This window comes from Primulina tabacum, chromosome 10 (assembly GCF_025594145.1).
Source record: "Primulina tabacum isolate GXHZ01 chromosome 10, ASM2559414v2, whole genome shotgun sequence".
NCBI lineage: Eukaryota > Viridiplantae > Streptophyta > Magnoliopsida > Lamiales > Gesneriaceae > Primulina > Primulina tabacum.
The window spans coordinates 16135076-16161600 of NC_134559.1; the positions used below are offsets into that span (position 1 = coordinate 16135076).

A 26525-nucleotide genomic window follows, 5' to 3' on the forward strand; every position below is an offset into this window, starting at 1 on the left:
CGTTTGCCCGTTTACAATCAAATTAGCCTACAATTTTGTCCAAATCCGGCAGTGCTCGAGCTACTTTCATTTCACATGTTTATCTGGTCCCGATAGAGATTCAGATGATTTGAGCCAAAATCGTCTGTCACAAGTATACAAAATAGAAAAACATGAAAAGGGTGCAACACGAAGACTTCCCAGGGTGTCACCCATCCTAGTACTGTTCTCGCCCAAGCACGCTTAACTTCGAAGTTTTGATGGGATCCGATGCATTAGTGCTAGTATGATCGCACCCAACATTGAGTACGTGTGGAGCGGGCGGCGATAGACAACACGCGGCACTGCTCTCGCCCAATCATAACCATGACGTTAAGCGTTCTGGCGCGATGGCAGAGCAAGGATGGGTGACCTCCCCTGGGAAATCCTGTGTAGCGACTATTTGCGTAAATTATGCAAAAACAGTCGAAATAATTGTTTTTAATGAGTTTAACCGTCTCCGGAGTAATCTGCGTTATACCCTTCCGCACAGAACCGGCTCACGACAACAAAAATCGCTAAATGTTCCCAGAAAAAAAAAATAAGAAGAAGAAAATAGCGAATGTAAAGCTATTATTATGCCTGAGATACGATAAAATGGAATCGGAATCGAATTTGAACTTGCTAAGCGGATTTCTCGAGGAAACGAAAGCTTAACAGAAGCGTTAAATCGCAAATTAGAGGGTCTTAAAGAAGGAATTCGGCTAAAATCTCGTCAGCTCATTGCGTAGTAATGATTCTCCTCCGTTTGCCCGTTTACAATCAAATAAGACTACAATTTTGTCCAAATCCGGCAGTGCCCGAGCTACTTTCATTTCACATGTCTTATCTGGTTCTGATCGAGATTCATATGATTTGAGCGGAAAATCTTCTGTCAACAAGTAATCAAAAATAGAAAAACACGAAAAAAGGTGCAACACGAGGACTTCCCAGAGGGGGTCACCCATCCTAAAACTGCTCTCGCCCAAGCACGCTTAACTTCGGAGTTCTGATGGGATCCGGTGCATTTGTGCTCGTATGATCGCACGAGACATTGAGTGGGATGTTTATTCTTATATCCTTTGAGTACGTGTGGAGCGGGCGGCGATGGACAACACGCGGCACTGCTCTCGCCCAATCATAACCATGAAGTTAAGCGTTCTGGCGCGATGGCAGAGCTAGGATGGGTGAGCTCCCTGGGAAGACCTCGTGTCGCGACCGTTTACGTAAATTATGGTTAAAACAGTCGAAATAATTGTTTTTAATGAGTTAACCGTCTCCGGAGTAATCTGAGTCATACCCTTCCGCACAAAACCGGCTCACGACAACAAAAATCGATAAATGTTCCCAGAAAATAGAAAAAAAATAAGAAGAAGAAATAGCGAATGTAAAGATATTATTATGCCTGGGATACGATAAAATGGAACAGGAATCGAATTTAGAACTTCCTAAGCGGATTTCTCGAGGAAACATAAGCTTAACAGAAGCGGTAAATCGCAAATTAGAGCGTCTTAGAGAAGGAATTTGGCTAAAATCTTGTCAGCTCATTGCGTATAAAGAGTCTCGGTCGTTTGCCCGTTTACAATCAAATTAGCCTACAATTTTGTCCAAATCCGGCAGTGCCCGAGCTACGTTGATTTCTCATGTCTTATCTAGTCACGATCCAGATTCAGATGATTTGAGCCGAAAATCGTCTGTCAACAAGTAATCAAAAATAGAAAAACACGAAAATGGGTGCAACACGAGAACTTCCTAGGGGGTCACCCATCCTAGTACTGCTCTCTCCCAAGCATGCTTAACTTCGGAGTTCTGATGGGATCCGGTGCATTAGTGCTGGTATGATCGCACCCGACATTAAGTGGAATGTTTATTCTTATATCCCTCGAGTACGTGTGGAGCGGGCGGCGATGGACAACACGCGGCACTGCTCTCGCCCATTCAGAACCATGAAGTTAAGCGTTCTGGCGCGATGGCAGAGCTAGGATGGGTGACCTTCCTGAGAAGACCTCGTGTCGCGATCGTTTACGTAAATTATGGCTAAAACTGTCGAAATAATTGTTTTTAATTAGTTATCCGTCTTGGGAGTAATCTGCGTCATACCCTTCCGCACAGAACCGGCTCACGACAACAAAAATCGATAAATGTTCCCAGAAAATAGAAAAAAAATAAGAAGAAGAAAATAGCGAATGTAAAGCTATTATTATGCCTGGGATACGATAAAATGGAATTGGAATCGAATTTCGAACTTCCTAAACATTTTTTCTCGAGGAAACGGAAGCTTAACAGAAGCGAAAAATCGCAAATTAGAGGGTCTTAGATAAGGAATTCGGCTAAAATCTCACTAGATCATTAAATGTACCCAGAAATTAGAAAAAAAATAAGAAGAAGGAAATAGCGAATGTAAAGCTATTATTATGCCTGAGATACGATAAAATGGAACGGGAATCGAATTTCGGACTTACTGAGCGGATTTCTAGAGGAAACGAAAGCTTAACAGAAGCGGTAAATCGCAAATTAGTGGGTCTTAGAGAAGGAATTCGGCTAAAATCTCGTCAGCTCATTGCGTAGTAATAAGTCTCGTACGTTTGCCCGAGCTACTTTCATTTCAAATTTCTTATCTGGTCCCGAACGAGATTCAGATTATTTGAGCCGAAAATCGTCTGTCAACAAGTAGTCAAAAATAGAAAAACACGAAAAGGGGTGCAACACGAGGACTTCCCAGGGGGTCATCTATCCTAGTACTGCTCTCGCCCAAGCACGTTTAACTTCTGAGTTTTGATGGGATCCGTGCATTAGTGCTGGTATGATCGCACCCAACATTGAGTGGGATGTTTATTCTTATATCCCTCGAGTACGTGTGGAGCGGGCGGCGATGGAAAACACGCGGCACTGCTCTCGCCCAATCATAACCATGAAGTTAAGCGTTCTCGCGCGATGGCAGAGCTAGGATAGGTGACCACCCTAGGAAGACCTCGTGTCGCGACCGTTTACGTAAATTATGTATAAAAAAGTCGAAATAATAGTTTTTAATGAGTTAACCGTCTACGGAGTAATCTGCGTCATACCCTTCCGCACAGAACCAGCTCACGAAAACAAAAATCGATAAATTATACCAGAAAATCGAAAAAAAAAATCCGAAGAAGGAAATAACGAATGTAAAGCTATTATTATGCCTGGGATACGATAAAATGGAACCGGAATCGAATTTCGAACTTCCTAAGCGGATTTCTCGAGGAAACGAAAGCTTAACAGAAGCGGTAAATCGCAAATTAGAGGGTCTTAGAATAGGAATTCGGCTAAAATCTCGTCAGCTCATTGCGTAGTAATGAGTCTCGTCCGTTTGCCCGTTTACAATCAAATTAGCCTACAATTTTGTCCAAATCCGGCAGTCCCCGATCTACTTTCATTTCACATGTCTTATCTGGTCCCGATCGAGATTCAGATGATTTGAGCTGAAAATCGTCTGTCAACAAGTAATCAAAAATAGAAAAACACGAAAAAGGGGTGCAACACGAGGGCTTCCCATGGGGTCACCCATCCTAGTACTGCTCTCGCCCAAGCACGCTTAACTTCGGAGTTCTGATGGGATCCGGTGCATTAGTGCTGGTATGATCGCACCCGACATTGAGTGGGATGTTTATTCTTATATTCCTCGAGTACGTGTGGAGCGGGCGCCGATGGACAACACGCGGCACTGCTCTCGCCCAATCATAACCATGAAGTTAAGCATTCTGGCGCGATGGCAGAGCTAGGATGGGTGACCACCCTGAGAAGACCTCGTATCGCGACCGTTTACGTAAATTATGCATAAAACAGTCGAAATAATTGTTTTTAATGAGTTAACCGTCTCCGGAGTAATCTGCGTCATACCCTTCCGCACAGAACCGGCTTACGACAACAAAAATCGATAAATGTTCCCAGAAAAAAGAAAAAAAAATAAGTAGAAGGAAATAACGAATGTAAAGCTATTATTATGCCTAAGATACGATAAAATGGAACCGGAATCGAATTTCAAACTTCCTAACCGGATTTCTCGAGGAAACGAAAGCTTAACAGAAGCGTTAAATCGCAAATTAGAGGGTCTTAGAGAAGGAATTCGGCTAAAATCTCGTCAGCTCATTGCGTAGTAATGAGTCTCCTCCGTTTGCCCGTTTACAATCAAATTAGACTACAATTTTGTCCAAATCCGGCAGTGCCCGAGCTACTTTCATTTCACATGTCTTATCTGGTTCCGATCGAGATTCATATGATTTGAGCCGAAAATCTTCTGTCAACAAGTAATCAAAAATAGAAAAACACGAAAAGGGGTGCAACACGAGGACTTCCCAGGGAGTCACCCATCCTAGTACTGCTCTTGCCCAAACACGCTTAACTTCTTAGTTCTGATGATATTCCGGTGCATTAGTGCTGTTATGATCGCACCCGACAATGAGTGGGATGTTTATTCCTATATCCCTCGAGTACGTGTGGAGCGGGCGGCGATGGAAAACACGCGGCACTGCTCTCGCCCAATCATAACCATGAAGTTAAACGTTCTCGCGCGATGGCAGAGCTAGGATGGGTGACCTCCCTGGGAAGACCTCGTGTCGCGACCGTTTACGTAAATTATGGGTAAAAGAGTCGAAATAATAGTTTTTAATGAGTTAACCGTCTCCGGAGTAATCTGCGTCATACCCTTCCGCACAGAACCAGCTCACGACAACAAAAATCGATAAATGTTCCCAGAAAATCGAAAAAAAAAATCCGAAGAAGGAAATAACGAATGTAAAGCTATTATTATGCCTGAGATACGATAAAATGGAACCGGAGTCGAATTTCGAACTTCCTAAGCGGATTTCTCGAGGAAACGAAAGCTTAACAGAAGCGGTAAATCGCAAATTAGAGGGTTTTAGAGAAGGAATTAGGCTAAAATCTCGTCAGCTCATTGCGTAGTAATGAGTCTCGTCCGTTTGCCCGTTTACAATCAAATTAGCCTACAATTTTGTCCAAATCCGGCAGTCCCCGATCTACTTTCATTTCACATGTCTTATCTGGTCCCGATCGAGATTCAGATGATTTGAGCCGAAAATCGTCTGTCAACAAGTAATCAAAAATAGAAAAACACGAAAAAGAGGTGCAACACGAGGACTTCCCAGGGGGTCACCCAATCTGGTACTGCTCTCGCCCAAGCACGCTTAACTTCGGAGTTCTGATGGGATCCGGTGCATTAGTGCTGGTATGATCGCCCCGACATTGAGTGGGATGTTTATTCCTATATCCCTCGAGTACGTGTGGAGCGGGCGGCGATGGAAAACACGCGGCACTGCTCTCGCCCAATCATAACCATGAAGTTAAACGTTCTCGCGCGATGGCAGAGCTAGGATGGGTGACCTCCCTGGGAAGACCTCGTGTCGCGACCGTTTACGTAAATTATGGGTAAAAGAGTCGAAATAATAGTTTTTAATGAGTTAACCGTCTCCGGAGTAATCTGCGTCATACCCTTCCGCACAGAACCAGCTCACGACAACAAAAATCGATAAATGTTCCCAGAAAATCGAAAAAAAAAATCCGAAGAAGGAAATAACGAATGTAAAGCTATTATTATGCCTGAGATACGATAAAATGGAACCGCAGTCGAATTTCGAACTTCCTAAGCGGATTTCTCGAGGAAACGAAAGCTTAACAGAAGCGGTAAATCGCAAATTAGAGGGTCTTAGAGAAGGAATTAGGCTAAAATCTCGTCAGCTCATTGCGTAGTAATGAGTCTCGTCCGTTTGCCCGTTTACAATCAAATTAGCCTACAATTTTGTCCAAATCCGGCAGTCCCCGATCTACTTTCATTTCACATGTCTTATCTGGTCCCGATCGAGATTCAGATGATTTGAGCCGAAAATCGTCTGTCAACAAGTAATCAAAAATAGAAAAACACGAAAAAGAGGTGCAACACGAGGACTTCCCAGGGGGTCACCCAATCTGGTACTGCTCTCGCCCAAGCACGCTTAACTTCGGAGTTCTGATGGGATCCGGTGCATTAGTGCTGGTATGATCGCCCCGACATTGAGTAGGATGTTTATTCTTATATCCCTCGGGTACGTGTGGAGCGGGCGCCGATGGACAACACGCGACACTGCTCTCGCCCAATCATAACCATGAAGTTAAGCATTCTGGCGCGATGGCAGAGCTAGGATGGGTGACCACCCTGAGAAGACCTCGTATCGCGACCGTTTACGTAAATTATGGATAAAACAGTCGAAATAATTGTTTTTAATGAGTTAACCGTCTCCGGAGTAATCTGCGTCATACCCTTCCGCACAGAACCGGCTCACGACAACAAAAATCGATAAATGTTCCAAGAAAAAAGAAAAAAAATAAGAAGAAGGAAATAGCGAATGTAAAGCTATTATTATGCCTGAGATACGATAAAATGGAACGGGAATCGAATTTCGGAATTCCTGAGCGGATTTCTCGAGGAAACGAAAGCTTAACAGAAGCGGTAAATCACAAATTAGAGGGTCTTAGAGAAGGAATTCGGCTAAAATCTCGTCAGCTCATTGCGTTGTAATGAGTCTCCTCCGTTTGCCCGTTTACAATCAAATTAGACTACGATTTTGTCCAAATCCGGCAGTGCCCGAGCTACTTTCATTTCATATGTCTTATCTGGTTCCGATCGAGATTCATATGATTTGAGCCGAAAATCTTCTATCAACAAAGTAATCAAAAGAAGAAAAACACGAAAAGGGGTGCAACACGAGGACTTCCCAGGGAGTCACCCATCCTAGTACTGCTCTCGCCTAAGCACGCTTAACTTCGGAGTTCTGATGGGATCCGGTGCATTAGTTCTGGTATGATCTCACCCGACATTGAGTGGGATGTTTATTCTTATATCCTTTGAGTATGAGTCTCGTCCGTTTGCCCGTTTACAATCAAATTAGCCTACAATTTTGTCCAAATCCGGCAGTGCCCGAGCTACTTTCATTTCACATGTCTTATCTGGTCCCGATCGAGATTCAGATGATTTGAGCCGAAAATCGTCTGTCAACAAGTAATTAAAAATAGAAAAACACGAAAAGGGGTTCAACACGAAGACTTCCCAGGGGGTCACCCATCCTAGTACTGCTCTCGCCCAAACACGCTTAACTTCTTAGTTCTGATGATATTCCGGTGCATTAGTACTGTTATGATCGCACCCGACATTGAGTGGGATGTTTATTCTTATATCCCTCGAGTACGTGTGGAGTGGGCGGCGATAGACAACACGCGGCACTGCTCTCGCCCAAACATAACCATGAAGTTAAGCGTTCTGGCGCAATGGCAGAGGTAGGATGGGTGACCTCCCTGGGAAGACCTCGTGTCGCGACCGTTTACGTAAATTATGGTTAAAAGAGTCGAAATAATTGTTATTAATGAGTTAACCGTCTCCGGAGTAATCTGCGTCATACCCTTCCGCACAGAACCGGCTCACGACAACAAAAATCGATAAATGTTCCCTGAAAATAGAAAAAAAAAATAAGAAGAAGGAAATAACGAATGTAAAGCTATTATTATGCCTGGGATACGATAAAATGGAACCGGAATCGAATTTCGAACTTCCTAAGCGGATTTCTCGAGCAAACGAAAGCTTAACAAAACCGGTAAATCGCAAATTAGAGGGTCTTAGAGAAGGAATTCGGCTAAAATCTCGTCAGCTCATTGCGTAGGAATGAGTCTCGTATGTTTGCGCGTTTACAATCAAATTAGCCTACAATTTTGTCCAAATCCGGCAGTGCCCGATCTACTTTCATTTCACATGTCTTATCTTGTCCCGATCGAGATTCAGATGATTTGAGCCGAAAATCGTCTGTCAACAAGTAATCAAAAATAGAAAAACACGAAAAGGGGTGCAACACGAGGACTTCCCAGGGGATCATCTATCCTAGTACTGCTCTCGCCCAAGCACGTTTAACATCGGAGTTCTGATGGGATCCGGTGCATTAGTGCTGGTATGATCGCACCCGACATTGAGTGGGATGTTTATTCTTATATCCCTCGAGTACGTGTGGAGCGGGCGGCGATGGACAACACGCGGCACTGCTCTCGCCTAATCATAACCATGAAGTTAAGCGTTCTCGCGCGATGGCAGAGCTAGGATGGGTGACCACCCTGGGAAGACCTCGTGTCGCGACCGTTTACGTAAATTATGGATAAAAAAGTCGAAATAATTGTTTTAAATGAGTTAACCGTCTCCGGAGTAATCTGCGTCATACCCTTCCGCACAGAACCTACTCACGACAACAAAAATCGATAAATGTTCCCAGAAAATAGAAAAAAATATCAAAAGAAGGAAATAACAAATGTAAAGCTATTATTATGCCCGGGATACGATAAAATGGAACCGGAATCGAATTTCGAACTTCTTAAGCGGATTTCTCGTGGAAACGAAAGCTTAACATAAGCGGTAAATCGGAAATTAGAGGGTCTTAGAGAAGGAATTCGGCTAAAATCTAGTCAGCTCATTGCGTAGCAATGAGTCTCGTCCGTTTGCCTGTTTACAATCAAATTAGCCTACAATTTTATCCAAATCCTGCAGAGCCCGAGCTACTTTCATTTCACATGTCTTATCTGGTCCCGATCGAGATTCAGATGATTTGAGCCGAAAATCGTCTATCAACAAGTAATCAAAAATAGAAAAACACGAAAATGGGTGCAACACGAGGACTTCCCAGGGGGTCACCCATCCTAGTACTGTTCTCGCCCAAGAACGCTTAACTTCGGAGTTCTGATGGGATCCGGTGCAATAGTGCTGGTATGATCGCACCTGACATTGAGTGAGATGTTTATTCTTATATCCCTCGACTACGCGTGGAGCGGGCGGCGATGGACAACACGCGGCACTGCTCTCGCCCAATCATAACCATGAAGTTAAGCGTTCTGACGCGATGGCAGAGCTAGGATGGGTGACCTCCCTGGGAAGACCTCGTGTCGCGACCGTTTACGTAAGTTATGGATAAAACAGTCGAAATAATTGTTTTTATTGAGTTAACCGTCTTCGGAGTAATCTGCGTCATACCCTTCCGCACAGAACCGGCTCACGGCAACAAAAATCTATAAATGTTCCCAGAAATTAGAAAAAAAAATAAGAAGAAGGAAATAACGAATGTAAAGCTATTATTATTCCTGGGATACGATAAAATGGAACCGGAATCGAATTTCGAACTTCCTAAGCGGATTTCTCGAGGAAACGAAAGCTTAACAGAAGCTTTAAATCACAAATTAGAGGGTCTTAGAGAAGGAATTCGGCTAAAATCTCGTCAGCTCATTGCGTAGTAATGAGTCTCGTCCGTTTGCCCGTTTACAATCAAATTAGCCTACAATTTTGTCCAAATCCGGCAGTGCCCGAGCTACTTTCATTTCACATGTCTTATCTGGTCACGATCGAGATTCAGATGATTTGAGCCGAAAATCGTCTGTCAACAAGTAATCAAAAATAGAAAAACACGAAAAAAGTGCAACACGAGGACTTCCCAAGGGGTCACCCATCCTAGTACTGCTTTCGCCCAAGCAAGCTTAACTTCGGAGTTTTGATGGGATCCGGTGCATTAGTGCTAGTATGATCGCACCCGACATTGAGTGGGATGTTTATTCTTATATCCCTCGAGTACGTGTGGAGCAGGCGGTGATGGACAACACGCGGCACTGCTCTCGCCCAATCATAACCATGAAGTTAAGCGTTCTGGCGCGATGGCAGAGGTAGGATGGGTGACCTCCCTGGAAATACCTCGTGTCGCGACCGTTTACGTAAATTATGGATAAAACAGTCGAAATAATTGTTTTTATTGAGTTAACCGTCTCCGGAGTAATCTGCGTTATACCCTTCCGCACAGAACCGGCTCACGACAACAAAAATCGATAAATGTTCACAGAAAATAGAAAAAAAATAAGAAGAAGGAAATAATGAATGTAAATCTATTATTATGCTTACGATAAAATCGAACCGGAATCGAATTTAGAACTTCCTAAGCGGATTTCTCGAGGAAACGAAAGTTTAATAGAAGCGGTAAATCGCAAATTAAAGGGTCTTAGAGAAGAAATTCGGCTAATATCTCGTCAGGTTATTGCGTAGTAATGGGTCTCGTCCGTTTGCCCATTTACAATCAAATTAGCCTACAATTTTGTCCAAATCCGGCAGTGCCTGAGCTACTTTCATTTCACATGTCTTATCTGGTCCCGATCGAGATTCAGATGATTTGAGCCGAAAATCGTCTGTCAACAAGTAATCAAAAATAGAAAAACACGGAAAGGGGTGCAACACGAGGACTTCCCAGGGGGTCACCATCCCAGTACTGCTCTCGCCCAAGCACGCTTAACTTCAGAGTTCTGTTGGGATCCGGTGCATTAGTGCTGGTATGATCGCACCCGACATTGAGTGGGATGTTTATTCTTATATCTCTCGAGTACGTGTGGAGCGGGCGGCGATGGACAACAGGCGGCACTGCTCTCGCCCAATCATAACCATGAAATTAAGCGTTCTGGCGCGATGGCAGAGGTAGGATGGGTGACCTCCCTGGGAAGACCTCGTGTCGCGACCGTTTACGTAAATTATGGATAAAACAGTCGAAATAATTGTTTTTAATGAGTTAACCGTCTCCGGAGTAATCTGCGTCATACCTTTCGGCACAGAACCGGCTCACGACAACAAAAATCGATAAATGTTCCCAGAAAATAGAAAAAAAAATAAGAAGAAGGAAATAACGAATGTAAAGCTATTATTATGCCTGGGATACGATAAAATGGAATCGCAATCGAATTTCGAACTTCCTAGGTGGATTTCTCGAGGAAACGAAAGCTTAACAGAAGCGGTAAATCGCAAATTAGAGGGTCTTAGAGAAGGAATTCGGCTAAAATCTCGTCAACTCATTGCGTAGCAATGAGCCTCGTCCGTTTGCCCGTTTACAATCAGATTAGTCTACAATTTTGTCAAAATCCGGCATAGCCCGATCTACTTTCATTTCACATGTCTTATCAGGTCCCGATCGAGATTCAGATGATTTGAGCCGAAAATCGTCTGTCAACAAGTGATCAAAAATAGAAAAAAACGAAAAGGGGTGCAACACGAATACTTCCCAGGGTGTCACCCATCCTAATACTGCTCTAGCCCAAGCACGCTTAACTTCAGAGTTCTGATGGGATCCGGTGCATTAGTGCTTGTATGATCGCACCCGACATTGAGTGGGATGTTTATTCTTATATCTCTCGAATACATGTTGAGCGGGCGGCGATGGACAACAGGCGGCATTGCTCTAGCCCAATCAAAACCATGAAGTTAAGCGTTCTCGCGCGATGGCAGAGGTAGGATGGGTGACCTCCCTGGAAGACCTCGTGTCGCGACCGTTTACGTAAATTATGGATAAAAGAGTCGAAATAATTGTTTTAAATGAGTTAACCGTCTCCGGAGTAATCTGCGTCATACCCTTCCGCACAGAACTGGCTCACGACAACAAAAATCGATAAATGTTCCCAGAAAATAAAAAAAAATAAGAAGAAGGAAATAACGAATGTAAAGCTATTATTATGCCTGGGATACGAAAAAATGGAACCGCAATCGAATTTCGAACTTCCTAAGCGGATTTCTCGAGGAAACGAAAGCTTAACAGAAGCGGTAAATCGCAAATTAGAGGGTCTTAGAGAAGGAACTCGGCTAAAATCTCGTCAGCTCATTGCGTAGTAATGAGTCTCGTCCGTTTGCCCGTTTACAATCAAATTAGCCTACAATTTTGTCCAAATCCGGCAGTGCCCGAGCTACTTTCATTTCACATGTCTTATCTGGTCTCGATCGAGATTCAGATGATTTGAGCCGAAAATCATCTGTCAACAAGTAATCAAAAATAGAAAAACACGAAAAGGGTGAAACACGAGGACATTCCAGTGGTAAATAACGAATGTAAAGCTATTATTATGCTTGGGATACGATAAAATGGAACCGGAATCGAATTACGAACTCCCTAAGCGGATTTCTCGAGGAAACGATAGCTTAACAGAAGCGGTAAATCGAAAATTAGAGGGTCTTAGAGAAGGAATTCGGCTAAAATCTCGTCAGCTCATTGCGTAGTAATGAGTCTCGTCCGTTTGCCCGTTAACAATCTAATTAGCCTACAATTTTGTCCAAATCCGGCAGTGCCCGAGCTACTTTCATTTCAAATGTCTTATCTGGTCCTGATCGAGATTCAGATGATTTGAGCTGAAAATCGTCTGTCAACAAGTAATCAAAAATAGAAAAACACGAAAGGAGGTGCAACACGAGGACTTCCTAGGAGGTCACCCATCCTAGTACTGCTCTCGCCAAAACACGCTTAACTTCGGAGTTTTGATGGGATACCGTGCATTAGTGCTGGTATGATCGCACCTGACATTGAGTGGGATGTTTATTCTTATATCCTTCGAGTACGTGTGGAGCGGGCGCCGATGGACAACACGCGGCACTGCTCTCGCCCAATCATAACCACGGAGTTCTGATGGGATCCCGTGCATTAGTGCTAGTATGATCGCACCCGACATTGAGTGGGATGTTTATTCTTATATCATTCGAGTACGTGTGAAGCGGGCGCCGATGGACAACACGCGGCACTGCTCTCGCCCAATCATAACCATGAAGTTAAGCGTTCTGGCGGGATGGCAGAGCTAGGATGGGTGACCACCCTGGGAAGACCTCGTATCGCGACCGTTGACGTAAATTATGGATAAAACAGTCGAAATAATTGTTTTTAAAGAGTTAACCTTCTCCGGAGTAATCTGCGTGATACCCTTCCGCACAGAACCGGCTCACGACAACAAAAATCGATAAATGTTCCCCGAAAATAGAAAAAAAATAAGAAGAAGGAAATAACAAATGTAAATCTATTATTATGCCTGGGATACGATAAAATGGAACCGGAATCGAATTTCGAACTGCCTAAGCGGATTTCTGGAGGAAACGAAAGCTTAACAGAAACGTTAAATCGTAAGTTAGAGGGTCTTAGAGAAGGAATTCGGCTAAAATCTCGTCAGCTCATTGCGTAGTATTGAGTCTCGTCCGTTCGCCCGTTTACAATCAAATTAGCCTACAATTTTGTCCAAATCCGGCAGTGCCCGAGCTATTTTCATTTCACATGTCTTATCTTGTCCCGATCGAGATTCAGATGATTTGAGCCGAAAATCGTCTATCAACAAGTAATCAAAAATAGAAAAACACGAAAAAGGGTGCAACACGAGGACTTCATAGGGGGTCACCCATCCTAGTACTGCTCTCGCCCAAGCACGCTTAACTTCGGAGTTTTGATGGGATCCGGTGCATTAGTGCTGGTATGATCGCACCCGACATTGAGTGGGATGTTTATTCTTATATCCCTCGAGTACGTGTGGAGCAGGCGGCGATGGACAACACGCGGCACTGCTCTCGCCCAATCATAACCATGAAGTTAAGCGTTCTGGCGGGATGGCAGAGCTAGGATGGGTGACCACCCTGGGAAGACCTCGTATCGCGACCGTTGACGTAAATTATGGATAAAACAGTCGAAATAATTGTTTTTAAAGAGTTAACCTTCTCCGGAGTAATCTGCGTGATACCCTTCCGCACAGAACCGGCTCACGACAACAAAAATCGATAAATGTTCCCCGAAAATAGAAAAAAAATAAGAAGAAGGAAATAACAAATGTAAATCTATTATTATGCCTGGGATACGATAAAATGGAACCGGAATCGAATTTCGAACTTCCTAAGCGGATTTCTCGAGGAAACGAAAGCTTAACAGAAGGTGTAAATCGCAAATTAGAGGGTCTTAGAGAAGGAATTCGGCTAAAATCTCGTCAGCTCATTGCGTAGTATTGAGTCTCGTCCGTTCGCCCGTTTACAATCAAATTAGCCTACAATTTTGTCCAAATCCGGCAGTGCCCGAGCTAGTTTCATTTCACATGTCTTATCTGGTCCCGATCGAGATTCAGATGATTTGAGCCGAAAATCGTCTGTCAACAAGTAATCAAAAATAGAAAAACACGAAAAGGGGTGAAACACGAGGACATCCCAGGGGGTAAATAACGAATGTAAAGCTATTATTATGCCTGGGATACGATAAAATGGAACCGGAATCGAATTTCGAACTTCCCAAGCGGATTTCTTGAGGAAACGAAAGCTTAACAAAAGCGGTAAATCGAAAATTAGAGGGTCTTAGAGAAGGAATTCGGATAAAATCTCGTCTGCTCATTGCGTAGTAATGAGTCTCGTCCATTTGCCCGTTTACAAACAAATTAGCCTACAATTTTTTCCAAATCCGGCAGTGCCCGAGCTACTTTCATTTCACATGTCTTATCTGGTCCCGATCGAGATTCAGATGATTTGAGCCGAAAATTTTCTGTCAACAAGCAATCAAAAATAGAAAAACACGAAAAAGGGTGCAACACGAGGACTTCCAAGGGGGTCACCCATCCTAGTACTGCTCTCGCCCAAGCACGCGTAACTTCGGAGTTTCGGAGTTCTGATAGGATCCGGTGCATTAGTGCTGGTATGATCGCACCCGAAATTGAGTGGGATGTTTATTCTTATATCCTCGAGTACGTGTGGAGCGGGCGCCGATGGACAACACGCGGCACTGCTCTCGCCCAATCATAACCATGAAGTTAAGCGTTCTGGCGCGATGGCAGAGCTAGGATGGGTGACCACCCTGGGAAGACCTCGTATCGCGACCGTTTACATAAATTATGGATAAAACAGTCAAAATAATTGTTTTTAATGAGTTAACCGTCTCCAGAGTAATCTGCATCATACCTTTCCGCACAGAACCGGCTCACGACAACAAAAATCGATAAATGTTCCCAGAAAAAAGAAAAAAAAATAAGAAGAAGGAAATAACGAATGTAAAGCTTATATTATGTCTGGGATACGATAAAATGGAACCGGAATCGAATTTCGAACTTCCTAAGCGGATATCTAGAGGAAACAAAAGCTTAACAGAAGCGGTAAATCGCAAATTAGAGGGTCTTAGAGAAGGAATTCGGCTAAAATCTCGTCACCTCATTACGTAGTAATGAGTCTCGTCCGTTTGCCCGTTTACAATCAAATTAGCCTACAATTTTGTCCAATTCCGGCAGTGCCCGAGCTACTTTCATTTCACACGTCTAATCTGGCCCCGATCGAGATTCAGATGATGTGAGCCGAAAATCGTCTGTCAACAAGTAATCAAAAATAGAAAAACACGAAAAGGGGTGCAACACGAGGACTTCCTAGGGGGTCACCCATCCTAGTACTGCTCTCGCCCAAGCACGCTTAACTTCGGAGTTCTGATGGGATCTAGTGCATTAGTGCTAGTATGATCGCACCTGACATTGAGTGGGATGTTTGTTCTTATATCCTTTGAGTACGTGTGGAGCGGGCGGCGATGGACAACACGCGGCACTGCTCTCGCCCAATCATAACCATGAAGTTAAGCGTTCTGGCGGGATGGCAGAGCTAGGATGGGTGACCACCCTGGGAAGACCTCGTATCGCGACCGTTTACGTAAATTATGGATAAAACAGTCGAAATAATTGTTTTTAATGAGTTAACCGTCTCCGGAGTAATCTGCCTGATACCCTTCCGCACAGAACTGGCTCACGACAACAAAAATCGATAAATGTTCCCAGAAACAAGAAAAAAAAATAAGAAGAAGGAAATAACGAATGTAAAGCTTATATTATGCCTGGGATACGATAAAATGGAACCGGAGTCGAATTTTGAACTGCCTAATTGGATTTCTGGAGGAAACGAAAGCTTAATAGAAACGTTAAATCGCAAATTAGAGGGTCTTAGAGAAGGAATTCGGCTAAAATCTCGTCAGCTCATTGCGTAGTAATGAGTCTCGTCCGTTTGCGCGTTTACAATCAAATTAGCCTACAAGTTTGTCCAAATCCGGCAGTGCCCGAGCTACTTTCATTTCACATGTCTTATCTTGTCCCGATTTAGATTCAGATGATTTGAGCCGAAAATCGTCTATCAACAAGTAATCAAAAATAGAAAAACACGAAAAGGGGTGCAACACGAGGACTTCCCAGGGGGTCACCCATCATAGTACTGCTCTCGCCCAAGCACGCTTAACTTCGGAGTTTTGATGGGATCCGGTGCATTAGTGCTGGTATGATCGCACCATTGAGTGGGATGTTTATTCTTATATCCCTCGAGTACGTGTGGAGCGGGCGGCGATGGACAACACGCGACACTGCTCTCACCCAATCATAACCATGAAGTTAAGCGTTCTGGCGCGATGGCAGAGCCAGGACGGGTGACCTCCCTGGGAAGACCTCGTGTCGCGACCGTTTACGTAAATTATGGATAAAACAGTCGAAATAATTGTTTTTAATGAGTTAACCGTCTCCGGAGTAATCTGCGTCATACCCTTCCGCACAGAACCGGCTCACAACAACAAAAATCGATAAATGTTCCCAGGAAATAGAAAAAAAAATAAGAAGAAGAAAATAACGAATGTAAAGCTATTATTATGCCTGGGATACGATAAAATGGAACCGGAATCGAATTTCGAACTTTCTAAGCAGATATCCCGAGGAAACGAAAGCTTAACAAAAGCGGTAAATCGCAAATTAATGGGTCTTAGAGAAGGAATTCGGCTAAAATCTCGTCAACTCATTGCGTAGCAATGAGTCTCGTCCGTTTGCCCGTTTACAATCAAATTAGCCTACAATTTTGTCCAAATCCGACAGTGCCCGAGCTACTTTCATTTCACATGTCTTATCTGGTCCCGTTCGAGATTCAGATGATTTGAGCCGAAAATCGTCTGTCAACAAGTAATCAAAAATAGAAAAACACGAAAAGGGGTGCAACACAAAGACTTCCAAGGGACCGGGTCACCCATCCTAGTACTGCTCTCGCCCAAGCACGCTTAACTTCGGAGTTCTGATGGGATCTGGTGCATTAGTGCTGGTATGATCGCACCCGACATTGAGTGAGATGTTTATTCTTATATCTCTCGACTACGTGTGGAGCGGGCGGCGATGAACAACACGCGGCACTGCTCTCGCCCAATCTTAACCATGAAGTTAAGCGTTCTGGCGCGATGGCAGAGCTAGGACGGGTGACCTCCCTGGGAAGAACTCGTGTCGCGACCGTTTACGTAAATTATGAATAAAACAGTCGAAATAATTGTTTTTAATGAGTTAACCGTCTCCAGAGTAATCTGCGTCATACCCTTCCTCACAGAACCGGCTCACGACAACAAAAATCGATAAATGTTCCCAAAAAATAGAAAAAAAAATAACAAGAAGGAAATAACGAATGTAAAGCTATTATTATGCCTGGGATACGATAAAATGGAACCGCAATCGAATTTCGAACTTCCTAAGCGGATATCTTGAGGAAACGAAAGCTTAACAGAAGCGGTAAATCGCAAATTAGAGGGTCTTAGAGAAGGAATTCGGCTAAAATCTCTTCAGCTCTTTGCGTAGCAATGAGTCTCGTCCGTTTGCCCGTATACAATCAAATTAGTCTTCAATTTGGTCCAAATCCGGCAGTGCCCGTGCTACTTTTATTTCACATGTCTTATCTGGTCCCGATCGAGATTCAGATGATTTGAGCTGAAAATCGTCTGTCAAAAAGTAATCAAAAATAGAAAAACACGAAAAGGGATGCAACACGAGAACTTCCCAGGGGATCACCCATCCTAGTACTGCTCTTGCCGAAGCACGCTTAACTTCGGAGTTCTGATGGGATCGGGTGCATTAGTGCTGGTATGATCGCACCTGACATTGAGTGGGATGTTTATTCTTATATCTCTCGAGTACATGTGGAGCGGGCGGCAATGGACAACACGCAGCACTGCTCTCGCCCAATCATAACCATGAAGTTAAGCGTTCTGGCGCGATGGTAGAGCTAGTATGGGCGACCTCCCTGGAAAGACCTTCGCGTCGCGACTGTTTACGTAAATAATGGATAAAACAGTTGAAATAATTGTTTTTAATGAGTTAACCGTCTCCGGAGTATTCTGCGTCATACCCTTCCGCACAGAACCGGCTCACGACAACAAAAATCGATAAATGTTCCAAGAAAATAGAAAAAAAATAAGAAGAAGGAAATAACAAATGTAAAGCTATTATTATGCCTGGGATACGATAAAATGGAACCGGAATCGAATTTCGAACTTCTTAAGCGGATTTCTCGAGGAAACGAAAGCTTAACAGAAGGTGTAAATCGCAAATTAGAGAGTCTTAGAGAAGGAATTCGGCTAAAATCTCGTCAGCTCATTGCGTAGTAATGAGTCTCGTCCGTTTGCCCGTTTACAATCAAATTAGCCTACAATTTTGTACAAATCCGGCAGTGCCCGAGCTAGTTTCATTTCACATGTCTTATCTGGTCCCAATCGAGATTCAGATGATTTGAGCCGAAAATCGTCTGTCAACAAGTAATCAAAAATAGAAAAACACGAAAAGGGGTGAAACACGAGGACATCCCAGGGGGTAAATAACGAATGTAAAGCTATTATTATGCCTGGGATACGATAAAATGGAACCGGAATCGAATTTCGAACTTCCCAAGCGGATTTCTCGAGGAAACGAAAGTTTAACAGAAGCGGTAAATCAAAAATTAGAGGGTCTTAGAGAAGGAATTCGGATAAAATCTCGTCAGCTCATTGCGTAGTAATGAGTCTCGTCCGTTTGCCCGTTTACAATCAAATTAGCCTACAATTTTTTTCAAATCCGGCAGTGCCCGAGCTACTTTCATTTCACATGTCTTATCTGGTCCCGATCGAGATTCAGATGATTTGAGCCGAAAATTGTCTGTCAACAAGTAATCAAAAATAGAAAAACACGAAAAGGGGTGCAACACGAGGACTTCCAAGGGGGTCACCCATCCTAGTACTGCTCTCGCCCAAGCACGCTTAACTTCGGAGTTTTGGAGTTCTGATGGGATCCGGTGCATTAGTGCTGGTATGATCGCACCCGAAATTGAGTGGGATGTTTATTCTTATATCCTCGAGTACGTGTGGAGCAAGCGCCGATGGACAACACGCGGCACTGCTCTCGCCCAATCATAACCATGAAGTTAAGCGTTCTTGCGCGATGGCAGAGCTAGGATGGGTGACCACCCTGGGAAGACCTCGTATCGCGACCGTTTACGTAAATTATGGATAAAACAGTCGAAATAATTGTTTTTAATGAGTTAACCGTCTCCAAAGTAATCTGCGTCATACCCTTCCGCACAGAACCGGCTCACGACAACAAAAATCGATAAATGTTCCCAGAAAAAAGAAAAAAAATAAGAAGAAGGAAATAACGAATGTAAAGCTTATATTATGTCTGGAATACGATAAAATGGAACCAGAATCGAATTTCGAACTTCCTAAGTGGATTTCTCGAGGAAACGAAAGCTTAACAGAAGCGTTAAATCGCAAATTAGAGGGTTTTAGAAAAGGAATTCGGCTAAAATCTCGTCAGCTTATTGCCTAGGAATGAGTCTCATCCGTTTGCCCGTTTACAATCAAATTAGCCTACAATTTTGTCCAAATCCGGCTGTGCCCGAGCTAGGTTCATTTCACATGTCTTATCTGTTCCCGATCGAGATTCAGATGATTTGAGCCGAAAATCGTCTGTCAACAAGTAATCAAAAATAGAAAAACACGAAAAGGGGTGCAACACGAGGACTTCCCAAGGGGTCACCCATCCTAGTACTGCTCTCGCCCAAGCACGCTTAACTTCGGAGTTCTGATGGGATCCGGTGCATTAGTGCTGGTATGATCGCACCCGACATTGAGTAGGATGTTTAGTTTTATATCTCTCGAGTACGTGTGGAGCGGGCGGCGATGGACAACACGCGGCACTGCTCTCGCCCAATCATAACTATGAAGTTAAGCGTTCTGGCGCGATGGCAGAGCGAGGATGGGTGACCTCCTTGGGAAGTCCTCGTGTCGCGACCGTTTACGTAATTATGGATAAAACAGTCGAAATAATTGTTTTTAATGAGTTAACCGTCTCCGGAGTAATCTGCGTCATACCTTTCCGCACAGAACCGGCTCACGACAACAAAAATCGATAAATGTTCCCAGAAAAAAGAAAAAAAATAAGAAGAAGGAAATAATGAATGTAAAGCTTATATTATGTCTTGAATACGATAAAATGGAACCAGAATCGAATTTCGAACTTCATAAGTGGATTTCTCGAGGAAACGAAAGCTTAACAGAAGCGTTAAATCGCAAATTAGAGGGTTTTAGAGAAGGAATTCGGCTAAAATCTCGTCAGCTCATTGCGTAGTATTGAGTCTCGTCCGTTCGCCCGTTTACAATCAAATTAGCCTACAATTTTGTCCAAATCCGGCAGTGCCCGAGCTAGTTTCATTTCACATGTCTTATCTGGTCCCGATCGAGATTCAGATGATTTGAGCCGAAAATCGTCTGTCAACAAGTAATAAAAAATAGAAAAACTCTAAAAAGGGTGCAACACGAGGACTTCCCAGGGGGTCACCCATCCTAGTACTTCTCTCGCCCAAGCACGTTTAACTTCGGAGTTCTAATGGGATCCGGTGCATTAGTTGTGGTATGATCGCACCCAACATATATGTTTATTCTTATATCCCTCGAGTACGTGTGGAGCGGGCGGCGATGGACAACACGCGGCACTGCTCTCTCCCAATCATAACCATGAAGTTAAGCGTTCTGGCGCGATGGCAGAGCTAGGATGGGCGAACTCCCAGGAAAGATTTCGTGTCGCGACTGTTTACGTAAATTATGGATAAAACAGTTGAAATAATTGTTTCTAATGAGTTAACCGTCTCCGGAGTAATCTGCGTCATATCCTTCCGCACAGAACCGGCTCACGACAACAAAAATCGTTAAATGTTCCCAGAAAATAGAAAACAAATAAGAAGAAGGAAATAACGAATATAAAGCTATTATTATGCCTGGAATACGATAAAATGGAACCGGAATCGAATTTCGAACTTCCTAAGCAGATTTCTCGAGGAAACGAAAATTAATAGAAGCGGTAAATCGCAAATTAGAGGGCCTTAGAGATGGAATTCGGCTAAAATCTCGTCAGCTCATTGCGTAGTAATGAGTCTCGTCCGTTTGCCCGTTTACAATCAAATTAGTCTTAAATTTTGTCCAAATCTGGCAGTGCCCGAGCTACGTTGATTTCACATGTCTTATCTGGTCCCGATCGAGATTCAGATGATTTGAGCCGAAAATCGTCTGTCAACAAGTAATCAAAAATAGAAAAACACGAAAAAGGGTGCAACAAGAGGACTTCCCAGGGGGTCACCCATCCTAGTCCTACTCTCGCCAGTATGATCGCACCCAACATTGAGTGGGATGTTTATTTTTATATCCCTCGAGTACGTGAGGAGTAAGCGGCGATGGACAACATGCGGCACTGCTCTCGCCCAATCATAACCATTAAGTTAAGCGTTCTGGCGCGATGGCAGAGCTAGGATGGGTGACCTCCCTGTGAAGACCTCGTGTCGCGATCGTTTACGTAAATTATGGATAAAACAGTCGAAATAATTGTTTTTAATGAGTTAATCGTCTCCGGAGTAATCTGCGTCATACCCTACCGCAGAGAACCGGCTCACGACAACAAAAATCGATAAATGTTCCCAGAAAATAGAAAAAAAAATAAGAAGAAGGAAATAACAAATGTAAAGCTATTATTATGCCTGGGATACGATAAAATGGAACCGGAATCGAATTTCGAACTTCCTAAGCGGATTTCTCGAGGAAACGAAAGCTTAACAGAAGGTGTAAATCGCAAATTAGAGGGTCTTAGAGAAGGAATTCGGCTAAAATCTCGCCAGCTCATTGCGTAGTAATGAGTCTCGTCCGTTTGCCCGTTTACAATCAAATTAGCCTACAATTTTGTCCAAATCCGGCACTGCCCGAGCTAGTTTCATTTCACATTTCTTATCTGGTCCCGATCGAGATTCAGATAATTTAAGCCTAAAATCGTCTGTCAACAAGTAATCAAAAATAGAAAAACACGAAAAGGGGTGAAACACGAGGACATCCCAGGGGGTAAATAACGAATGTAAAGCTATTATTATGCCTTGGATACGATAAAATGGAACCGGTGCATTAGTGGTGGTATGATCGCACCCAACATAAATGTTTATTCTTATATCCCTCGAGTACGTGTGGAGCGGGCGGCGATGGACAAAACGCGGCACTGCTCTCGCCCAATCATAACCATGAAGTTAAGCGTTCTGGCGCGATGGCAGAGGTAGGATGGGTGACCTCCCTGGGAAGACCTCGTGTCGCGACCGTTTACGTAAATTATGGATAAAACAGTCGAAATAATTGTTTTTAATGAGTTAACCATCTCCGGAGTAATCTGCGTCATACCCTTCCGCACATAACCGGCTCACGACAACAAAAATCGATAAATGTTCCCAGAAAATAGAAAAAAAAATAAGAATAAGGAAATAACGAATGTAAAGCTATTATTATGCCTGGGATACGATAAAATGGAACCGGAATCGAATTTCGAACTTCCTAAGCGGATTTCTCGAGGAAACGAAAGCTTAACAGAAGCGGTAATCGCATATTAGAGGGTCTTAGAGAAGGAATTCGGCTAAAATCTCGTCAGCTCATTACGTAGTAATGAGTCTCGTCCGTTTTCCCGTTTACAATCAAATTAGCCTACAATTTTGTCCAATTCCGGCAGTGCCCGAGCTAATTTCATTTCACATGTCTAATCTGGCCCCGATCGAGATTCAGATGATTTGAGCCGAAAATCGTCTGTCAACAAGTAATCAAAAATAGAAAAACACGAAAAGGGGTGCAACACGAGAACTTCCTAGGGGGTCACCCATCCTAGTACTGCTCTCGCCCAAGCACGCTTAACTTCGGAGTTCTGATGGGATATGGTGCATTAGTGCTAGTATGATCGCACCCGACATTGAGTGGGATGTTTGTTCTTATATCCCCCGAGTACGTGTGGAGCGGGCGGCGATGGACAACACGCGGCACTGCTCTCGCCCAATCATAACCATGAAGTTAAGCGTTCTGGCGCGATGGCAGAGCTAGGATGGGTGACCACCCTGGGAAGACCTCATGTCGCGATCGTTTATGTAAATTATAGATAAAACAGTCGAAATAATTGTTTTTACTGAGTTAACCGTCTCCGGAGTAATCTGCGTCATACCCTTCCGCACAGACCCGGCTCACGACAACAAAAATCGCTAAATGTTCCCAGAAAATAGAAAAAAAATTAGAATAAGAAAATAGCGAATGTAAAGCAATTATTATGCCTGGAATACAATAAAATGGAACCGGAATCGAATTTTGAACTTCCTAAGCGGATTTCTAGAGGAAATGGAAGCTTAACAGATGCGGTAAGTCGCAAATTAGAGGGTTTTAGAGAAGGAATTCGGCTAAAATCTTGTCAGCTCATTGCGTAGCAATGAGTCTCGTCGGTTTGCCCGTTTACAATCAAATTAGCCTACAATTTTGTCCAAATCCGGCAGTGCCCGAGCTACTTTCATTTCACATGTCTTATCTGGTCCCGATCGAGATTCAGATGATTTGAGCCGAAAATCATCTGTCAACAAGTAATCAAAAATAGAAAAACACGAAAAGGCGTGCAACAAGAGGACTTCCCAGGGGGTCACCCATCCTAGTACTGCTCTCGCCCAAACACGCTTAACTTCGGAGTTCTGATGGGATCCGGTGCATTAGTGCTGTTTTGATCACACCCGATATTGATTAGGATGTTTATTCTTATATCTCTCGAGTTCGTGTGGAGCGGGCGGCGATGGACAAAACGCGGCACTGCTCTCGCCCAATCAGAACCATGAAGTTAAGCGTTCTGGCGCGATGGCAGAGCTAGGATGGGTGACCTCCCTTATAAGTCCTCGTGTCGCGACCGTTTACGTAAATTATGGCTAAAACAGTCGAAATAATTGTTTTTAATGAGTTAAATGTCTCCGGAGTAATCTGCGTCATACCCTTCCCCACAGAACCGGCTCATAACAACAAAAATCGATAAATGTTCCCAAAAAATAGAAAAAAAATAAGAAGAATAAAATAGCGAATCTAAAGCTATTATTATGCCTTAGATATGATAAAAAGAAACTGGAATCAAATTTCAAACTTCCTAAGCGGATTTTTTCGAGGAAACGGAAGCTTAACAGAAGCGGTAAATCGGAAATTAGAGGGTCTTAGAGAAGGAATTCGGCTAAAATCTCGTCAGCTCATTGCGAATCAATGAGTCTCGTTCGTTTGCCTGTTTACAATCAAATTAGCTTACAATTTTGTCCAAATCCGTCAGTGCCCGAGCTTCGTTGATTTCACATGTCTTATCTGGTCCCGATCTAGATTCAGATGATTTGAGCCAAAAATCGTCTGTCAAAAAGTAATCAAAAATAGAAAAACACGAAAAGGGGTCAAACACAAGGACTTCCCTGTGGTCAACCATCCTAGTACTGCTCTCGCCCAAGCACGCTTAACTTCGGAGTTCTGATGGGATCTGTTGCATTAGTGCTCGTATGATCGTACCCGACATTGAGTGGGATGTTTATTCTTATATCCCTTGAGTACGTGTGGAGTGGGCGGCGATGTACAACACGCGTCACTGCTCTAGCCCAATCAAAACCATGAAGTTAAACGTTCTGGCGCGATGGCAGAGCTAGGATGGGTGACGTCCCTGGGAAGTCTTCGTGTCGCGACCATTTACGCAAATTATGGATAAAACAGTCGAAATAATTTTTTTTAATGAGTTAACCGTCTCCGGAGTAATCTGCGCCATACCCTTCCGTACAAAACAAGGTCACGACAACAAAAATCGCTTAATGTAACCAGAAAATAGAAAAAAATAAGAAGAAGAAAATAGCGAATGTAAAGCTATTATTATGCTAAAATACGATAAAATGGAACCGGAATCAAATTTCGGACTTCCTAAGCGGATTTCTCAAGTAAGCGTTAAATCGCAAATTAGAGGGTCTTAGAGAAGAAATTCGGCTAAAATCTCGCCAGCTCATTGCGGAGTAATGAGTATCGTTCGTTTGCCCGTTTACAATCAAATTAGGCTACAATTTTGTCCAAATCCGACAGTGCCCGAGCTACGTTGATTTCACATGTCTTATCTGGTCCCGATCGTGATTCGGATGATCTAAGCCGAAAATCGTCTGTCAACAAATAATCAAAAATAGAAAAACACGGAAAGGGGTGCAACGCGAGGACTTCCCAGGGGGTCACCCGTCCTAGTACTGCTCTCGCCCAAGCAGGCTTAACTTAGGAGTTCTGATGGGATCCGGTGCATTAGTGCTTGTATGATCGCACCCGTCATTGTGTGGGATGTTTATTTTTATATCCCTCGAGTACGTGTGGCGCGGGCGGCGTTGGACAACACGGGGCACTGCTCTCGGCCAATCAGAACCATGAAGTTAAGCGTTCTGGCGCGATGCCAGAGCTAGGATGGGTGACCTCCCTGGAAAGTTCTCGTGTCGTAAACGTTTACGTAAATTATAGTTAAAACTTTAAAAATAATTGTTTTTAATGAGTTAACCATTTCCGGAGTAATCTGCGTCATACCCTTCCGCACAGAACCGGCTCACGACAACAAAAATCGCTAAATGTTCCTAGAAAATTGAAAAAATATAATAAGAAGAAGAAAATAGCGAATGTAAAGCTATTATTATGCCTTGGATACAATAAAATGGAACCGGAATCGAATTTCGGACTTCCTAAACGGATTTCTCGAGGAAACAGAAGCTTAACAGAAGCGGAAAATCGCAAATTAGAGTGTCTTAGAGAAAGAATTCTGCTAAAATCTCGCCAGCTCATTGCGAAGTAATGAGTCTCGTTCGTTTGCCCGTTTACAATCAAATTAGGCTACAATTTTATCCAAATCCGGAAGCATCCGAGCTACGTTGATTTCACATGTCTTATCTGGTCCCGATCGAGATTCAGATGATTTGAGCCGAAAATCGTCTGTCAAAAAGTAATCAAAAATAGAAAAACACGAAAAGGGTTGTAACACAAGGACTTCCCATGGGGTCACCCATCATAGTACTGCTCTCGCCCAAGCACGCCTAACTTCGAAATTCTTATTGGATCCGGTGCATTAGTGCTGGTATGATCACACCCGACATTGAGTGGGATGTTTATTCTTATATCCCTCTAGTACGTTTGGAGCGAGCGGCGATGGACAACACGCGGCACTGTTCTCACCCAATCAAAACCATGAAGTTAAGCGTTCTTGTGCGATGGCAGAGCTTGGATGGGTAACCTACCTGGGAAGTCCTTGTGTCGCGATCGTTTACGTAAATTATGGCTAAAACAGTCGAAATAATTGTTTATAATGAGTTTACCGTCTTCGGAGTAATCTGCGTCATACCCTTCCGCACAGAACTGGCTCAAGACAACAAAAATCGCTAAATGTTCCCAGAAAATAGAAAAAAAAATAAGAAGAAGAAAATAGCGAATGTAAAACTATTATTATACCTGGGATACGATAAAATGAAACCGGAATCGAATATCGGACTTTCTAAGCGGATTTCTCGAGGAAACTGAAGTTTAACAGAAGCGGAAAATCGCAAATTAGAGGGTCTTAGAGAAGAAATTCGGCTAAAA

At 43.4% G+C, this 26525-nt stretch overlaps 24 non-coding genes and 6 pseudogenes across 24 annotated transcripts; all 30 read right to left on the reverse strand.

Moving 5' to 3' along the window:
- Positions 1-158: 158 nt before the first annotated feature.
- LOC142509941 (5S ribosomal RNA) lies at positions 159-277 on the reverse strand. Its single transcript, XR_012808086.1, has one exon. It is a non-coding gene; the product is annotated as a 5S ribosomal RNA (ribosomal RNA).
- A 649-nt stretch (positions 278-926) lies between these two features.
- LOC142511034 (5S ribosomal RNA) lies at positions 927-1047 on the reverse strand (annotated as a pseudogene).
- A 681-nt stretch (positions 1048-1728) lies between these two features.
- On the reverse strand, positions 1729-1847 carry LOC142515423 (5S ribosomal RNA). The gene has a single exon (XR_012811269.1). It is a non-coding gene; the product is annotated as a 5S ribosomal RNA (ribosomal RNA).
- An 847-nt stretch (positions 1848-2694) lies between these two features.
- LOC142509974 (5S ribosomal RNA) lies at positions 2695-2812 on the reverse strand. Its single transcript, XR_012808117.1, has one exon. It is a non-coding gene; the product is annotated as a 5S ribosomal RNA (ribosomal RNA).
- Positions 2813-3498: 686 nt separating this feature from the next.
- LOC142507065 (5S ribosomal RNA) lies at positions 3499-3617 on the reverse strand. Its single transcript, XR_012805331.1, has one exon. It is a non-coding gene; the product is annotated as a 5S ribosomal RNA (ribosomal RNA).
- A 684-nt stretch (positions 3618-4301) lies between these two features.
- On the reverse strand, positions 4302-4421 carry LOC142512404 (5S ribosomal RNA; annotated as a pseudogene).
- Positions 4422-5107: 686 nt separating this feature from the next.
- On the reverse strand, positions 5108-5226 carry LOC142514627 (5S ribosomal RNA). The gene has a single exon (XR_012810514.1). It is a non-coding gene; the product is annotated as a 5S ribosomal RNA (ribosomal RNA).
- A 685-nt stretch (positions 5227-5911) lies between these two features.
- Positions 5912-6030, reverse strand: LOC142514628 (5S ribosomal RNA). The gene has a single exon (XR_012810515.1). It is a non-coding gene; the product is annotated as a 5S ribosomal RNA (ribosomal RNA).
- Positions 6031-6713: 683 nt separating this feature from the next.
- Positions 6714-6832, reverse strand: LOC142517337 (5S ribosomal RNA). The gene has a single exon (XR_012813088.1). It is a non-coding gene; the product is annotated as a 5S ribosomal RNA (ribosomal RNA).
- A 213-nt stretch (positions 6833-7045) lies between these two features.
- On the reverse strand, positions 7046-7165 carry LOC142512677 (5S ribosomal RNA; annotated as a pseudogene).
- Positions 7166-7850: 685 nt separating this feature from the next.
- Positions 7851-7969, reverse strand: LOC142516403 (5S ribosomal RNA). The gene has a single exon (XR_012812199.1). It is a non-coding gene; the product is annotated as a 5S ribosomal RNA (ribosomal RNA).
- Positions 7970-8653: 684 nt separating this feature from the next.
- On the reverse strand, positions 8654-8772 carry LOC142514651 (5S ribosomal RNA). The gene has a single exon (XR_012810536.1). It is a non-coding gene; the product is annotated as a 5S ribosomal RNA (ribosomal RNA).
- A 683-nt stretch (positions 8773-9455) lies between these two features.
- Positions 9456-9574, reverse strand: LOC142507655 (5S ribosomal RNA). Its single transcript, XR_012805906.1, has one exon. It is a non-coding gene; the product is annotated as a 5S ribosomal RNA (ribosomal RNA).
- Positions 9575-10252: 678 nt separating this feature from the next.
- LOC142515818 (5S ribosomal RNA) lies at positions 10253-10370 on the reverse strand. Its single transcript, XR_012811642.1, has one exon. It is a non-coding gene; the product is annotated as a 5S ribosomal RNA (ribosomal RNA).
- Positions 10371-11054: 684 nt separating this feature from the next.
- Positions 11055-11173, reverse strand: LOC142510487 (5S ribosomal RNA). The gene has a single exon (XR_012808596.1). It is a non-coding gene; the product is annotated as a 5S ribosomal RNA (ribosomal RNA).
- Positions 11174-12238: 1065 nt separating this feature from the next.
- Positions 12239-12357, reverse strand: LOC142509962 (5S ribosomal RNA). Its single transcript, XR_012808106.1, has one exon. It is a non-coding gene; the product is annotated as a 5S ribosomal RNA (ribosomal RNA).
- An 828-nt stretch (positions 12358-13185) lies between these two features.
- Positions 13186-13304, reverse strand: LOC142514300 (5S ribosomal RNA). Its single transcript, XR_012810200.1, has one exon. It is a non-coding gene; the product is annotated as a 5S ribosomal RNA (ribosomal RNA).
- A 1069-nt stretch (positions 13305-14373) lies between these two features.
- LOC142510008 (5S ribosomal RNA) lies at positions 14374-14500 on the reverse strand (annotated as a pseudogene).
- A 683-nt stretch (positions 14501-15183) lies between these two features.
- On the reverse strand, positions 15184-15302 carry LOC142515499 (5S ribosomal RNA). The gene has a single exon (XR_012811342.1). It is a non-coding gene; the product is annotated as a 5S ribosomal RNA (ribosomal RNA).
- A 684-nt stretch (positions 15303-15986) lies between these two features.
- Positions 15987-16105, reverse strand: LOC142513659 (5S ribosomal RNA). Its single transcript, XR_012809594.1, has one exon. It is a non-coding gene; the product is annotated as a 5S ribosomal RNA (ribosomal RNA).
- Positions 16106-16785: 680 nt separating this feature from the next.
- Positions 16786-16908, reverse strand: LOC142508839 (5S ribosomal RNA). The gene has a single exon (XR_012807041.1). It is a non-coding gene; the product is annotated as a 5S ribosomal RNA (ribosomal RNA).
- Positions 16909-17592: 684 nt separating this feature from the next.
- LOC142508591 (5S ribosomal RNA) lies at positions 17593-17711 on the reverse strand. Its single transcript, XR_012806798.1, has one exon. It is a non-coding gene; the product is annotated as a 5S ribosomal RNA (ribosomal RNA).
- Positions 17712-18781: 1070 nt separating this feature from the next.
- LOC142517595 (5S ribosomal RNA) lies at positions 18782-18908 on the reverse strand (annotated as a pseudogene).
- A 682-nt stretch (positions 18909-19590) lies between these two features.
- On the reverse strand, positions 19591-19709 carry LOC142506950 (5S ribosomal RNA). The gene has a single exon (XR_012805220.1). It is a non-coding gene; the product is annotated as a 5S ribosomal RNA (ribosomal RNA).
- A 682-nt stretch (positions 19710-20391) lies between these two features.
- On the reverse strand, positions 20392-20510 carry LOC142515103 (5S ribosomal RNA). The gene has a single exon (XR_012810964.1). It is a non-coding gene; the product is annotated as a 5S ribosomal RNA (ribosomal RNA).
- A 2218-nt stretch (positions 20511-22728) lies between these two features.
- On the reverse strand, positions 22729-22847 carry LOC142515916 (5S ribosomal RNA). Its single transcript, XR_012811737.1, has one exon. It is a non-coding gene; the product is annotated as a 5S ribosomal RNA (ribosomal RNA).
- Positions 22848-23530: 683 nt separating this feature from the next.
- On the reverse strand, positions 23531-23649 carry LOC142508192 (5S ribosomal RNA). Its single transcript, XR_012806418.1, has one exon. It is a non-coding gene; the product is annotated as a 5S ribosomal RNA (ribosomal RNA).
- Positions 23650-24333: 684 nt separating this feature from the next.
- On the reverse strand, positions 24334-24451 carry LOC142512242 (5S ribosomal RNA; annotated as a pseudogene).
- Positions 24452-25115: 664 nt separating this feature from the next.
- On the reverse strand, positions 25116-25234 carry LOC142507951 (5S ribosomal RNA). Its single transcript, XR_012806186.1, has one exon. It is a non-coding gene; the product is annotated as a 5S ribosomal RNA (ribosomal RNA).
- Positions 25235-25920: 686 nt separating this feature from the next.
- On the reverse strand, positions 25921-26039 carry LOC142510275 (5S ribosomal RNA). Its single transcript, XR_012808398.1, has one exon. It is a non-coding gene; the product is annotated as a 5S ribosomal RNA (ribosomal RNA).
- Between the last annotated feature and the right edge of the window lie 486 nt (positions 26040-26525).